The sequence below is a fragment of the Bos mutus genome, chromosome 21 (genome assembly GCF_027580195.1).
Source record: "Bos mutus isolate GX-2022 chromosome 21, NWIPB_WYAK_1.1, whole genome shotgun sequence".
Classification (NCBI taxonomy): domain Eukaryota; kingdom Metazoa; phylum Chordata; class Mammalia; order Artiodactyla; family Bovidae; genus Bos; species Bos mutus.
In genome coordinates, this window is record NC_091637.1 from 59,348,343 (window position 1) to 59,364,558 (window position 16,216).

At 45.7% G+C, this 16,216-nt stretch overlaps 1 long non-coding RNA gene and 2 other non-coding genes across 3 annotated transcripts; 1 reads left to right on the plus strand and 2 right to left on the minus strand.

The window, feature by feature from the left end:
- The first annotated feature begins 764 nt into the window (after nt 1–764).
- On the plus strand, nt 765–836 carry TRNAC-GCA (transfer RNA cysteine (anticodon GCA)). The gene has a single exon. It is a non-coding gene; the product is annotated as a tRNA-Cys (tRNA).
- Nucleotides 837–13,831: 12,995 nt separating this feature from the next.
- LOC106700776 (uncharacterized) lies at nt 13,832–16,202 on the minus strand. The gene is made up of 3 exons (XR_011461552.1): nt 15,856–16,202; nt 14,835–14,892; nt 13,832–14,600 (listed from the first exon to the last, which is right to left on the minus strand). It is a non-coding gene; the product is annotated as an uncharacterized lncRNA (long non-coding RNA).
- Nucleotides 14,925–15,198, minus strand: LOC138984512 (small Cajal body-specific RNA 13). The gene has a single exon (XR_011461801.1). It is a non-coding gene; the product is annotated as a small Cajal body-specific RNA 13 (non-coding RNA).
- Nucleotides 16,203–16,216: the final 14 nt, after the last annotated feature.

The following is a 16,216-nucleotide window of genomic DNA, read 5'->3' on the forward strand; positions in this document are numbered from 1 at the left end:
CAGTTGTGTCCGACTCTGTGCAACCCCAGAGACGGCAGCCCACCAGGTTCCCCCATCCCTGGGATTCTCCAGGCAAGAACACTGGAGTGGGTTGCCGTTTCCTTCTCCAATGCATGAAAGTGAAAAGTGAAAGTGAAGTCGCTCAGTCGTGTCCAACTCTTAGCGACCCCATGGACTGCAGCCTACCAGCTAGTTTGGGGCTATTTTGAATAAAGCAGATATGAACATTTAGTACAGCTTTTTGTGTCAATGTAAGTCTTCACACTTTTAAGTTTTAACCGGTATGGTACCTGTACACAATACCACACCACCAATTTTTGTCCCATTTATTTATAGAGATGAACACACTCCAAAGACGTTGAAGTGTCTAGTAATTGCCCAGGACCAGGCTGTGAGTTGCAGAAATTCAACAAAAGCAAACTACATGGTTCCTAACATTAGGAATTTGCAACCTATTGTGGAAGCAACAGTAAAACTGAAACACTGAAGTAACATTGAAATAACAAGACAGCACTGCACATGATCAGATGCTTGATGGCAGGATTCAGAGTCGACTCTTACAAGAATCCAGAAACAGGAGAGAAGAGTGAAGGTCGCGTGTTTGGGCCCCAGGCGTTGTGGATAAGGTGAGATGTGAGTTACATCTTGAATGATGGAGAACAGTAACAATATTTAGTATTAAGGGATTACTACGTGCCAAGCACTGTCCTAAACCTTTATACCTATATTAACTCATTTAGTCCTCATCAAGGTCAGTCAGGGATTCCCTGGTGGCTCAGATGGTAAAGCGTCTGCCTGCAATGCAGGAGACCCGGGTTCAATTCCTGGGTTGGGAAGATCCCCTGGAGAAGGAAATGCCAATCCATTCCAGCACTCTTGCCTGGAAAATCCCATGGACAGAGGAGCCTGGTGGGCTACAGTCCATGGGGTTGCAAAGAGTCGGACACGACTGAGCGACTTCACTTCACTAAGATCAGTCAGTCAGTTCAGTCGCTCAGTCGTGTTGCAGCACGCCAGGCCTCCCTGTCCATCACCAACTCCTGGAGTTCACTTAAACTCATGTCCATCTAGTCGGTGATGCCATCCAGACATCTCATCCTCTGTCGTCCCCTTCTCCTCCTGCCCCCAATCCCTCCCAGCATCAGGGTCTTTTCCAATGAGTCAACTCTTCGCATGAGGTGGCCAAAGTATTGGAGTTTCAGCTTTAGCATCAGTCCTTCCAAAGAACACCCAGGACTGATCTCCTTTAGGATGGACTGGTTGGATCTCCTTGCAGTCCAAGGGACTCTCAAGAGTCTTCTCCAACACCACAGTTCAAAAGCATCAATTCTTTGGCATTCAGTTTTCTTCACAGTCCAACTCTCATATCCATACATGACCACAGGAAAAACCATAGCCTTGACTAGACGGACCTTTGTTGGCAAAGTAATGTCTCTGCTTTTGAATATGCTATCTAGGTTGGTCATAACTTTCCTTCCAAGGAGTAAGCGTCTTTTAATTTCATGGCTGCAATCACCATCTGCAGTGATTTTGGAGCCCCGAAAAATAAAGTCTGATACTGTTTCCACTGTTTCCCCATCTATTTACCATGAAGTGATGGGACCAGATGCCATGATCTTAGTTTTCTGAATGTTGAGCTCTAAGCCAACTTTTTCACTCTCCTCTTTCACTTTCATCAAGAGACTCTTTAGTTCTTCTTCACTTTCTGCCATAAGAGTGGTGTCATCTGCATATCTGAGGTTATTGATATTTCTCCTGGCAATCTTGATTCCAGCTTGTGCTTCTTCCAGCCCAGTGTTTCTCATGATGTACTCTGCATATAAGTTAAATAAGCAGGGTGACAATATACAGCCTTGACGTACTCCTTTTCCTGTTCGGAACCAGTCTGTAGCTATTATTATCTAATTTTACAAACGAGGGAACACATCTATCATGAGGCTGCCCTGAGCTACAACCCAGGTACTGTTATGAATAACCACTCTTACGGTTCAGCTCACGACTGTTATGGATAACTGCCCCTACTCTCTGCCTGGTAGCAATAGTGGAGGGCCATTTTCTGGTCATGATTGAATTCCAATCTGTTTCTTAGGTTATATTTTTACACAGAGCCACACTGAACCCCAAATGTTACAGCTCTGGCTCCATTAATGTGATGAGTTCCTTATGGGTCCACGTTATTGATGAGAAATTACTTTGTAAAGAATAGCACCAGCCTCAGTAACAGAAGAGAAAGCCTGTGCACAGTGTACACGCTACAAGAGGGAGAGAACCAGCCTGGAGGTCTGCTGTGTGTGTGTGTGTGTGTGTGTGTGTGTGTGTATCAGCGTGTGCAAACAGCAGGGCCGAACCCTCCAGTCACGCTGCTTAGCTGCAGTGAGAAAAACATCAGAGCTTCAGCTTCGTATGTACCGGGAAACTCGCAGGGCTGGCTGAGATCATTTCTGATAATGACTGTGGTTTTGTGTTCTCCGAACCGCTCTGTACCAGGGAAGTCGCAGCCACGCTCAGCAATTTCCTTGGTTGCTGAACAGGTGGGATGTGTGATTACGCTTCGTAAACAGACTTGACTGCTGCTCAGCCTTCCAGCTTCACTGTTTTGGCCTGAACAATGGCAGCACGGCACTAGGAACCTGGTTTCTTTGTTCAGTTTTGTTTTGAAACCTAAATGCAACCTTGAGAATGTCAGTGCTGCCAACCCAGGGGTGGTCAGGAGAGGGAGGGAGAAGGAGAGGGGTGGGAGGGGGCAGGCATGGCAGAGGGGCAAGCTCACGGAAGGAAATCTGACATGGTACCTCTGGGGCTCAGCATCCCCTGGCTGGCTGGTCCAGGGTGGGCCATCTCCCCTCCCCTGTCTCCACATCTAGAAAATGGGGCCGCTTTGTGTCCCTACTTCCCCGTAGGAGCTGTCCTCAGGATTGCAGAGAATAAGGGCCATGGGAATGTGTTACGAACTTGAGGTTCTGTGCAAGTGTGTGCTGTCATGGGAAATGGAATCCTCCCATGACTAGCCTTGCCAATCAGAGTTCACGACTGAGACCGACTCAGGAAGAAGCTGTGGGTAAGGAGGAATCTCCACTAAGGAGGAAGAGAGAACTTTTCTAGTTTTTGCTCCCTGGAGACAGGGTTTTGAATTCTGCTGCAGTGTCCCCTCCTTGCATTGGGCAGGCTTGGCTGTCCTGAACATGTGATAATATTAGAGGTGCAGTGTAATGGGCAGCATGCCCAGGAAGCAGGGGTGGCGGGGGCAGGGGCGGCGGGGGCCTGCACCTGACTCAGAGCAGCCAGGCATTTGTGCCCCTCCCCCATCAGCACCATGCAAGCGGGCTGGGCTCTACTGGGGGAAGCCCACATCTGGGGCACAGCTGGCCCCTCTCCTGGACTGACAGAGGCTTGGGTCAAACAGGTCCACATGCCTGTAAGAAACCTGTTGCTCTTGATGACAACTCTTGATGTTTTCCCAGCCGTGAAGGTCATTTCACCGCAGAAGCCTCTTTCCATCAAATGTTAGAATCCTGCTGTGAACTGGCCCCAGACACATGCTGAACGAACACTTTTCAAACCAACCACCTCAAGTCCTTGCTCTGCATGAGGCCCAGCACCTGGCCTATGATCTTAAAAGAGCTTTAATACTCAATTTTTTTACTGCTGTCGAGATGGTCTGCAGAGAAAAACGGCAAGGGGCACCAAGCGCACCTCCTGGCTCTACAAAAGCCGGACTCGGGGGACAGAAGCAGCCCCTGTAAACGGGCAGGAGAGAGAGCAGCGCACACACCCTGTGTCCTTGGGTATTTACAGGTCCTGCTGGTGCAGCGCCAGTGGCATTAGTTCACCGGCTTCAGCAATCAAGGCTGTTTCATCATCCAAGCTGAAATATTTGTGTCACTGGTGAATCTGGGCAAAGGCCGAGACCCTGTCTGCTCAGTTTACAGACTCTAAGACAGCCTGACACATAGGTGCACAGACACAAATAGCAGCCAGAAGACTCTAGAAATTCCCTGGCTTGGTTCCTTCGTGTTCCAGAGACTCAGAGGCTGGGGAGCTGCCCAAGGTCGGGGAACACACGCACCGCCCCCCTGCGCCCCCATGGCTCAGCCCACAGTCACACTTACCTCCATTGCCAAACCCAGGGGACACTAGGTTCTTACCTGGCCTCTCTTGTCGCTCTGACCGCCCTGATGGGGCCTCTCTCCTGGAAGGAAGCTTGTTTCACCTCTGGCCTCTTTTCTAGTCTTCAGGCCTATCCTTCCCTAACAGCATACATCTCCCAGCTTGCATGGCTGGTTTTCCCCTTTCTCTTGCTCTCTCTGCCCAAATCTTTCTCTTTGTAATATCTTACTTTGGCTGCACTGAGTCCTGGTTGCAGCACTCAGGATCCTGATCTTTGTTGTGGCATGCAAGACTTCTTAGTTGCAGGGTGTGAACTCTCAGCTGCAGTGTGTAAGATCTAGGTCCCCAGGGATCGAACCTGGACCCCCTGCATCGGGAGCGCGGAGTCTGGTAGCCACTGGACCACCAGGGAAGTCCCCAAATCTCTTTGATTATCAGATCCAGACCTTCCGGGGCAATCATCTGAGTAATTTCCCCCGATATTTCAGATATAACCTAATGACTTGGATAGATGCCCCTCAGACTCCTCAGACTCAGAATGTCTGCAAGTAATTTGTGCCTCACTCCTCCAATCCTTCCTGTGTTCCTCTTGTTCCCTAGCCAGGAGGAGCTCCAGGGCTAAGGTAGAACCTGGGGGTAAGCCTGAGTCCCGCCTCTTCTTCCCAGCCCCCTCCCCACATCCAGCCAGTCACCAGAGGACACCAACCCAGCCTTCAAAGTGTGGGATGTGGCTTACACGGGTGACCTTCACTCACGGCACACAAGCAGAGCCCAAGAACCGCTCCATCTTCCAGTGGTCTCCTGACCAGTCACCCTCGGTCAGTCTGGGCCACCTTCAGTTCATCAACATTCCTCAGATCAGATCAGTCGCTCAGTCGTGTCCGACTCTTTGCAACCCCATGAATCGCAGCACGCCAGGCCTCCCTGTCCATCACCAACTCCCGGAGTTCATTCAGACTCATGTCCATCGAGTCAGTGATGCCATCCAGCCATCTCATCCTCTGTCGTCCCCCTTCTCCTCCTGCCCCTAATCCCTCCCAGCATCAGAGTCTTTCCAATGAGTCAACTCTTCGCATGAGGTGGCCAAAGTACTGGAGTTTCAGCTTTAGCGTCATTCCTTCCAAAGAAATCCCAGGGCTGATCTCCTTCAGAATGGACTGGTTGGCTCTCCTTGCAGTCCAAGGGACTCTCAAGAGTCTTCTCCAACACCACAGTTCAAAAGCATCAATTCTTCGGCACTCAGCCTTCTTCACAGTCCAACTCTCGCATCCATACATGACCATAGGAAAAACCATAGCCTTTACTAGACGAAACCTTGTTGGCAAAGTAATGTCTCTGCTTTTGAATATGCTATCTAGGTTGGTCGTAACTTTCCTTCCAAGGAGAAAGCGTCTTTTAATTTCATGGCTGCAGTCACCATCTGTAGTGATTTTGGAGCCCAGAAAAATAAAGTCTGACACTGTTTCCACTGTTTCCCCATCTATTTCCCATGAAGTGATGGGACCGGATGCCATGATCTTCGTTTTCTGAATGTTGAGCTCTAAGCCAACTTTTTCACTCTCCACTTTCACTTTCATCAAGAGACTATTTAGTTCCTCTTCACTTTCTGCCATAAGGGTGGTGTCATCTGCATATCTGAGGTGATTGATATTTCTCCCGGCAATCTTGATTCCAGCTTGTGTTTCTTCCAGTCCAGCATTTCTCATGATGTACTCTGCATATGTTAAATAAACAGGGTGACAATATACAGCCTTGACATACTCCTTTTCCTATTTGGAACCAGTCTGTTGTTCCATGTCCAGTTCTAACTGTTGCTTCCTGACCTGAATACAGATTTCTCAGGAGGCAGAACAGGTGGTCTGGTATTCCCATCTCTTTCAGAATTTTCCACAGTTTATTGTGATCCACACAGTCAAAGGCTTTGGCATAGTCAATAAGGCAGAAATAGATGTTTTTCTGGAACTCTCTCGCTTCTTCCATGATCCAGCAGATGTGGGCAATTTGATCTCTGGTTCCTCTGCCTTTTCTAAAACCAGCTTGAACATCAGGAAGTTCACGGTTCACATATTGCTGAAGCCTGGCTTGGAGAATTTTGAGCATTACTTTACTAGCGTGTGAGATGAGTGCAATTGTGCGGTAGTTTGAGCATTCTTTGGCATTGCCTTTCTTTGGGATTGGAATGAAAACTGACCTTTTCCAGTCCTGTGGCCACTGCTGAGTTTTCCAAATTTGCTGGTATATTGAGAGCAGCACTTTCACAGCATCATCTTTCAGGATTTGGAATAGCTCAACTGGAATTCTATCACCTCCACTAGCTTTGATCGTAGTGATGCTTTCTAAGGCCCACTTGACTTCACATTCCAGGATGTCTGGCTCTAGGTCAGTGATCACACCATCGTGATTATCTGGGTCGTGAAGATCTTTTTTGTACAGTTCTTCTGTGTATTCTTGCCATCTCTTCTTAATATCTTCTGCTTCTGTTAGGTCCATACCATTTCTGTCCTTTATCGAGCCCATCTTTGCATGAAATGTTCCTTTGGTATCTCTGATTTTCTTGAAGAGATCTCTAGTCTTTCCCATTCTGTTGTTTTCCTCTATTTCTTTGCATTGATCGCTGAAGAAGGCTTTCTTATCTCTTCTTGCTATTCTTTGGAACTGTGCATTCAGATGTTTATATCTTTCCTTTTCTCCTTTGCTTTTCGCTTCTCTTCTTTTCACAGCTATTTGTAAGGCCTCCTCAGACAGCCATTTTGCTTTTTTGCATTTCTTTTCCATGGGGATGGTCTTGATCCCTGTCTCCTGTACAATGTCACAAACCTCATTCCATAGCTCATCAGGCACTCTATCTATCAGATCTAGGCCCTTAAATCTATTTCTCACTTCCACTGTATAATCATAAGGGATTTGATTTAGGTCATACCTGAATGGTCTAGTGGTTTTCCCTACTTTCTTCAATTTAAGTCTGAATTTGGCAATAAGGAGTTCATGGTCTGAGCCACAGTCAGCTCCTGGTCTTGTTTTTGCTGACTGTATAGAGCTTCTCCATCTTTGGGTGCAAATAATATAATCAATCTGATTTTGGTGTTGACCATCTGGTGATGTCCATGTATAGAGTCTTCTCTTGTGTTGTTGGAAGAGGGTGTTTATTATGACCAGTGCATTTTCTTGGCAAAACTCTATTAGTCTTTGCCCTGCTTAATTCCGTATTCCAAGGCCAAATTTGCCTGTGACTTCAGGTACCAGGCTCATTTCTCGAGAACTCTGCAGCGGACACCCTAGCTATGACCTTCTGTCATCCCAAGGACAAAATCCTAACCCCCAGCTACACTCACTTGCCGGCATGTCTTCTAGAGAAGCACCCTGGCCCCCACCTGGGCCTTTGCCTTGCCAGTTTCCTCTCCCTGGAATGTGCTTCTCTTTTAAATAGCAGCTCTCTACCCTTTGTCAACACTCAGTTCAAACACCACCGCCTCTACTTTCTCTGAGGCCCTGCTGTGCTGGGCCAGGCCGCCCCACCCCCTGCTGGTGAGATTCTTGCTGTAAGGCTGAGGTCCTGGGGAGTGGGCGCGTCCTACTCCTCTGCGTCCTGCTTAGCAGGAGCTCTACGCTACTGGTTCTGCCCCTCCTCTGGCATCTGTGGTCAGTACTGTCTCTCGGAATCCGGGGATCTGAGATAGTGTTCTACGTTGTTTACAATGTCACAATGTCTACAGTGTTTACATGTCACATGTATTGTGCACACAGAAGGACCAGGGTGGGAAAGAGTTCCACGGGACTAGAAGCTGAAGGTCTGTTGGGGTGGGAGGGGCATAAAATTAAACTGTGATACATAAAAAGCCCTGAAAGGTTCTGGTCTCCAAAAGCAGAGAAATCGGGCTGGGTGGTAGGGCAGTGAAGTGGTTCTGTCCTTTGGTGCCTCTAATGGTGTACCCAGCATTTGTGGAACTGCTTTATGGATGGCTGGCTAGCTGAGCTCTTAAGCCCAGCATGTGATTTGCAGTTTAGAAAAATCCAACTTTATGCCAATATAATTCAATACCTCACCACCTAATTAAACATATTAAGTAATTTTAAGGTGCTCATCCTGGACTAATATGAGATATATAACAGGAATAGAATAACACTGTTTTTCTGGCATTAATGAGGGAAGAAAGTATGCCTCTGAAATTTATTTTTTAACACAACCTACTTAGACCATGTCTTCCCTGGTGGCTCAAATGGTAAAGCGTCTGCCTACAATGCAGGAGACCTGGGTTTAATCCCTGGGTCGGGAAGATCTCCTGGAGAAGGAAATGGCAACCCACTCCAGTATTGTTGCCTGGAAAATCCCATGGACGGAGGAGCCTGGTGGGCTACAGTACATGGGGTCGCAAAGATTAGGACATGATTGAGCGACTTCACTTAGACCATGAGTCTGTATACTTTTTGTTGGCAATCTAACATACACTACGTTTCCTTGACTTCTTAACCGAAGTACACAGAATACCATTTTCTTGTCTGGGTGACTTGGAATTACCACACAGGGGCTCTAACGCTCAAGGAATTGTGACACGCGAGGACCATGAACCTCCGCTTACACCCAATGCTTCCAGAATGCAGCTGTCCAAAAAAGAGAAAAATCCCCAAATATCTGCTTCTCAGTTTTTAAAAATCTCCTGTTAGTCATGGGTTCTTCCTGCGTTTAGTGTTAACCTTTTAAATTTACTTCTAATCTGTTGTGGCTGTAATATTAGAAAACTAAGCAAGTATACTGTTCCCTAAAATACGCACAAGTCTTGGAAAGGAACCAACAGCCTCTTCCCAGAATCTGGCAGCTCCCACACTCCCGTGCCCTGACAGGGACAACACTTACTGGCTTTTGCTGCCCTGCTTCCTAAGGAAGACTAGTGCCCCCTACCTGCCTTGTGGGGTAAGGCCGAGACTCGGTATGAAATGCTCCAAGTTTCTCAAAGAATAGAATGATTCTGAGAGTTGTGCAGTATGGGTGAACCCCCCGGGCCGCAGCTGCACAGTAGGAAGAGATGGACAAGGCGACAGCTCAGCCGCTGGCCTGGCATACAGGCTTGGAGTTACACCGGGTGCAGATCTGGACGTCTGGAGAGGGGAGAAGGCTTGGAAATATGTCACCTTCTCCTCAGGGCTTTATTATTTTTTTTAATAATTTTTATTTACTTAATTTTTGGCTCTGCTGGGTCTTTGGTGTTTCTAGTGCTTTTTTCTGGTTGTGGAGAGGGGGGCTACTCCCAGTTGGGGTGCTTGGGCTTCTGTTTGTGGTGGCTTCTCTTGTTGCGGGGCACGGGCTCTAGGGTGCTCAGGCTTCAGTAGTTGGTGGAGCCTGGCTTTAGCTGCTATGAGCTTTGTGGGATCTTCCGAATGAGGGATGGTATCCCTGTCTCCTGCACTGGCAGGCAGATTCTTTATCACTGAGCCACCAGGGAAGCCCTCCTCCAAGTTTTAATACAAAATTCTCTTGGTGACCCAATTTTGTAAGTGCAGCCTATGCAAAATGCTCCCCCCTTCTTTATTATATTATTTTTCTACAAAGTGTAATTGGTTAATAATATAGTCTTTTTATTAAAGCTCTAAAACTCTGGCTCACGGAAATTTGTTATCAAATTAATTCTGTCTCAGTAGGTTATACTTTCAAAAACTGTCAAGTTTAGAATTAGCAAGTGGCTAATTTTTCTGGCTAGAAGAGTAGAAAAAAATATTATTTAAAATCATTATTTTTCCTGCAAAAGGAAAATAAACAGTTAATGTCATCCCACTTCCAAACCACTCCCCTACTCTGAGAAACAAGGGTCCTTTGCTAGCTACTCTGGTGAAGGAGGCTAGAGCTATGGATGCCCAGGAGAGCAAGATTTAACTCTGAAGCATGTAATTATTAAGGCCCAAAGGCTGAAGTATGAAGTGAAATTCTGACTCAACATAAAGAGTAGTTATGGCCTTGGTAATATATCTTAGTCATCATTCAAAGGAAAACAATAAAATTTTCTCAGTGTTCATCTGGCTGTGAGCTCAGAGATTATCAGAGGGAGACACAGACTCCTGCCAACAGATAAATCGTCCTAATACGCAACACACAACAGCCCTGGCTCCTTGCTGCTGAAATTCTGTGGTCTAGGCACCTTCTCAGAAGTCTCTGGAACATAGTAACAGTTTGAGTTATGCAATCTACCTGTTAATAAAGAAACATAACACAAAACATTAAAATGTTTCACTAAACAGCTAAGCAGAATTCAATTCTTTTATCACCTTTACTCAAGTCTTAGCACGCTTTATGATTAACTTTTAATTTTTAATATGACCTTATAGGAGATATCATTTGGGTTCTTTCCCTCAAAATGAAATAAGGTTCTGAATAGACAAAAGTCCAGCAGATGTCTGATTTTAAAGGCCTATGTGTAGCCAGGGAGTTCAGTCCTCACTCAGAGAGGAGCATAGGGCTAAAGGGGAACAACTTTCAGAAGTGAAAAACTATGGGTTATTTTTTTAATCGGAGTTTTGCACTGAAATTATTGTCATTTTAGTTTCAAAAAGCATAAAAATCACATTTGTGTCCAATACATACTCATACCCTGGAGATAATTCAGGAATATTTAATTTTGCTAGACTTACTGAATTTGTTATAATTCTGAATTAAAATTTTTTTAAATGCTTATGAAGGTAAAACAAAACAAACTTATGAACCTGAAGTGCTCAAGTTTGTCAAAAAGATGTTACTAACAAAGAGTGAAAAGAGAATTTAGGAGCCCAAATGCCCGAGAACAATTATCCAGGTCTAAGGCAAGTTTCAAATGAATTCCTGTACACAAAACCTGTTTGTCGTGCTACACACACACAACAGTATTTTGGGGGTAAATGTCTAATAGCAGAGGAATAGAATGCAAAGAAATTCATTAAAACTCTCCAGTCCTTGTATAAAGACACCACCCTTGTGGCAGAAAGGGAAGAAGAACTAAAGAGCCTTTTGATGAAAGTGAGAGTGAAAAGTTGGCTTAAAGCTCAAACATTCAGTTTTAGGCCAGCTCTTTTACTCTCTTTCATGTTATTATGACTAGATAAATGCTACTGACATGTAGGGCCATGTAGTAGGCCATGTCTTCCCCTTGCACAACAGGTGTGTTTTCTTTGGTGCTAATAACGATCTTGTTGGAGGCCTGGAGTGCTGCAGTCCATGGGATTACAAAGAGTTGAACCCAACTGGGCAACTGAACAAAACAATACATGAAATACTGATCTAACCAGTTATGAGACAACTGAATGAGAAAGTAATGGGAAGAGATATGCATATGTGGAGGAAGTTAAATCCTCATCTTTCTTAGTGGGAGGGCAACAAACACCTGAACATTAAAAGTTAAGAAAGTAGCTAAGTATACAAGTTCTTTATATAGGGATAAGCACCAAGGAAATTGACTAAGAGATGAAAGTTATCACCTAATGAAAAAGCTTATAAAACCTACTTGGTTCTTTAATCTATATGCATATCTAGATTTGATTAAATAAAAAGTGAACTAAAAATGAAACAACAAAGCTCAACATTCAGGAAACTAAGATCGTGGCATCCAGTCCCATCACTTCATGGCAAATAGATGGGGAAACAGTGGAAACAGTGTCAGACTTTATTTTGGGGGGCTCCAAAATCACTGCAGATGGTGACTGCAGCCATGAAATTAAAAGACGCTTACTCCTTGGAAGGAAAGTTATGGCCAACCTAGATAGCATATTCAAAAGCAGAGACATTACTTTGCCAACAAAGGTCCATCTAGTCAAGGCTATGGTTTTTCCAGTGGTCGTCTATGGATGTGAGTTGGACTATACAGAAAGCTGAGTGCAGAAGAATTGATGCTTTTGAACTGTGGTGTTGGAAAAGACTCTTGAGAATTCCTTGGACTGCAAGGAGATCCAATCAGTCCATCCTAAAGGAGATCGGTCCTGAGTGTTCATTGAAAGGACTGATGTTGAAGCTGAAACTCCAATACTTTGGCCACCTGATGTGAAGAGCTGACTCACTGGAAAAGACCCTGATGCTGGGAAAGATTGAAGGTGGGAAGAGAAGGGGATGACAGAGGATGAGATGGTTGGATGGCATCACCGACTCAATGGACATGAGTTTGGGTAAACTCCAGGAGTTGGTGATGGACAAGGAGGCCTGGCGTGCAGCAGTCCATGGGGTTGCAAAGAGTTAGACACAACTGAGCAACTGAACTGAACTTTGCCAATGTCATAAATGTATTTATCACAAATCAAGGAAGGGGGAAGATGTGAGGGGTGGGCAATTCCAGGGACAATCCCAATAAGCTCGTACGAGATGCTCAGGACTAGAAGCCAGACCCCACACTCTACATCCCAAATCCCAGAACAGAATCAGGTTCTGCTGTGACACCCAAGCTTTCATAAAAGCTTCTTCAAGGATTCATTTTCACTTGAATCTCCGTTTGCTTTAGACTGAACTCAGTTTACAGCATTTTTCTTCATTTTACCCAGATGGAAAGCATTACCTTTGCGGCAGAGAAGGGGGTGCCTGAAGAAAGCCTCCTTTCCTGCCTCTAAGCTGAGCCCACATGATGTGAGAAACTGCGATTAGCAAAACTGAGGCCATTCCATGGCCAGAGAAGTATTTATAAACCCAGCTGTCTTGTCAGATAGAGGTAGTAAAGGTTGCAAAGGCATTTCTATCTTTGCCTTACGAGTGAGCAAAACTCCTCTTGGGAGGCTGGGCACTGCCACACATTTTTCTCACACATAATTTTTAGGGAATCAAGTTAATTCCAGGATCGCAGTGATGCTCTAAAATGACTCAAGAGCTAAGGTCATCACGGAGAAAGTTCCCAGGTTCTGGCTCAGGTCCATGGAAATCTGGGTCTTGAATGCTATTCTAGCTCAGGAATGTCTGGGGGCCCCAACCATCCTGCAACACAAGCAGCCACTTTTCCATTAAAATGACACAGAATGCTCTGGCCAGCTCAGACCTACTGGACATTTCTGGGTCATGTATCCTCTACAAAATAACTACACCCTGTCAGAAGGCAGCATGAACCTCAGGACTGAAGATAGGGTATGAAAACACTAACACGCCAAGTGTTCAAATAAAGTTCCACCTTTAGGCTGGGTAATCCTTTTTCTTTAGGGCTGATATATAGGAAGAAACGATGTCAAATTTGTAAGGTTTTAACTATGGGTTCAACCGGTGCATTTGCTTTCAGAGTCGGTAGAAAGGAGACATTTTACTAAATATAGTAAAACCTTATCTATAAATAACCATCGGGAAGAAAAACATTTTTAGGATGCCTGAGTCAGCATGTTTACATAGTAGATTATTTAGTTTGGGATCAAATTACACTTTGTGACCCAAATCCCAGGATTCTCCTAAGTTTTCTGTACTTCCCACTCCCACCTCCCTGTTAATGTCCACAAGGGAGAGATCACAAACTGACAGAGGGTGATGTCCCCGTTCAGAACACCCAAATGCACGTGCATACAAATGCAAACTCCTTACAACTGTTTAAGAAGTGTATTTTTGTCACAGGTTCACTATAGTCTCTAGTGAGAAAGCTGATAATTCAGATGCCAAGTTATATACAAGAGGCTGGTGCTTTGGAGGAAATATTTTGAATACTATTTTCTTTGATTCTTTAAATCACTGATGTTTGGTGCCAACACCTGATGAGTGGTTTTAAGTGAAAGACAGAAAGGAATATATTCAACACATACAACATTTTATACTTTAGGTTACTTTATTAAAAACTTACATTTAGGTGTATTGCTTCAATTTCTTTGGTCTAGATAGGTGATCTCTTTCCCTTCATCATCCTATCAAAGCCACCCCACCTAGCTCTTGGAAAGAACTCCCACTTGCTTTTCCATGTCCTTGCCTTTCACGGATGGTCTCACCATACTTGACTGTAACCAGCAACTCTATCGTAATTTTGGAAAACATAGGGTTCATATTCTTCCTGCTCAAGGATTATTCTTAGTCTTTAATGACAGCTATATTCTCAACTTAATAAAATGTCTGTCAGTTGTAACAGGCAAAGCCAATATTACACACCAGGCAAAAAACAGGCTACTCCCCACGGCTCGGTTTTACATTTCGGACCCTCACATAATCAGTTTGCAAATTCTTCTCCCTATTCCAGTGAACACAAGCAGAGAATCAGGCAGCTTAGAGTAGGCAATTTACAATTTAGGTTTTCTGGAACAAACTGTCAATATTTTTTAAAAAAAACAAAAACAAACAAACAAAACTTACTGTATTGGGTTGGCCAAAAAGTCCGTGCGGGTTCTCTCAGCTTACAGGAAAACTGAGTGAACTTTCTGGCCAACCCAATATGAGTAAAAGTTAGGTGACCTTGCAAATGATACAGTTCCTAAAGTTATGAGCCACAGATGCTGGACTTCTGGAACAACAGTTAAACTTCGGCATCACATCACTTCCTGTATTATTTCTGTTCATGATGTCTGTTCCTCTGATTTACCTGGAATCAATGACTCTGGGGGAGAAAAAAAGGATTCTTTAAGAAGCTGATCAATCGTGGATCCCACATTAGTAAAGTACTAAACATCAATACCATCGAAGGGGGGTTAAATAAATATGTCACTGGGGAGCATTTCTCAGGAAAGTCTTGAGTGTAATTTTCAGCTTATGGGGCTCAAGTTTCATGCTGAATGATTATTTAGAAGATACTCTTGCTGAGAGCACATATTCTAATTTTCAGATTTTTAACCTTGAATGCAGAACGAGGTCACCTCCAGCCACCCTTTTAAAACATTTAGGGTTTTTTTCTAAAAAAAAAAAGAAAAGAAAAGAAAGGTAATTTGTTAGCAGTACTTAAGTGTCCAACAGAAACCACTTCGTCTGTTAAACAATATCTGACTGCCAGTTTTCTCTTCCTGTCGGTTGATAGACAATGGCATGGCACAGCCACCATCGCCGTGGCAACAGCACTGGGAACTATCAGAGGAAAATTGCACATGGCACTGCCGGCCCTCGAGCAGTCATGCCTCAGCTTCCTCTGGAGGATGCTTTCTCTGCAAGTCTGGGATGCTCCAGGGTACCATCAACCCAGTGCGACGCCGAGACTACAGATCACGCGGCGATTTCACGGAGCCCCGCTCTTCGGCGGTCACTCTTGTCACCAACGTGAGCACCCGTTTTCAATACTGAAGCTGCAGCGGTGAATGAAGTCGAAGTCTGGGAGGGAAGGCAACAAGCAAGCTAATGATGCACGACAAGGTGTGACATGCACAATGAAGAATGGAGAAAGTGGTGGGCCTCGGGAGGCTTCCTTTCCCTCCCCTGTATCCCACATTGCTTTGTGCCCGCCTCTCATTTGTCAACCTTTGGGCACAGGTCTCACTGGACTTCTCGCCCCGGCGCAGTGCCTTGCACGCAGCAGCTGCTCGGAAAACGTTTCTCGAACGAACCAATTCCTTTCTTAAGGTTCCCATTCAACACACCTTTCCTGGGGCCCAGGCCCAGGGGCTTAAGTAGGCTGGGAAAGTCAGCGAAGCCCCGACCACACAGACGACAGCGTCTCGTGAACTTTAAAAGTCAAAAACTATTTTAGTGAAATAATCGAAGTGCAGACGCAAGAAATGGTCTGGGTCTCCTACGTGGGCAGCGGGACAGCCGGAGGGCCGGGACTCAAGCCCCGCGCGCCCCGATCTCGTAACCCCGGCCCGGCCGCTAGAGGCCCGCACGGTCCCCGCTCCCGCCGCGGCCTCACGGAAGCTCCGGCAGCTCACCTAAGCGGACAACACAGGACCGAGAACAACTCCAGCCCCTCCAACAACGCGAGCTCACCACCCAGGTACCGGCCAACCGCACTGCCGCGGCAACGCCGAGGCCGCCGTCTGCACCGGAACCGGATCCCTCATCTGGACGTGACCCCTTCCCGGCGTTCCGCGGAGCTGCGAAAACCCCGCCCAGCGCCTGACCCAGTCCTCCCTCAGTATCCCAGCAGGCCCGTCTACCCTTCGGAGGGAAGTTGTCTTTCTGGTTTCACCTCTCCTTACCGCGGAACGTCGTGACACTGATGGACATCCACTTTGTCCAATCAACTGAAGAAGCGGTTGCCGACGGCCAATGGTAAGGGGGTGGGTGGTG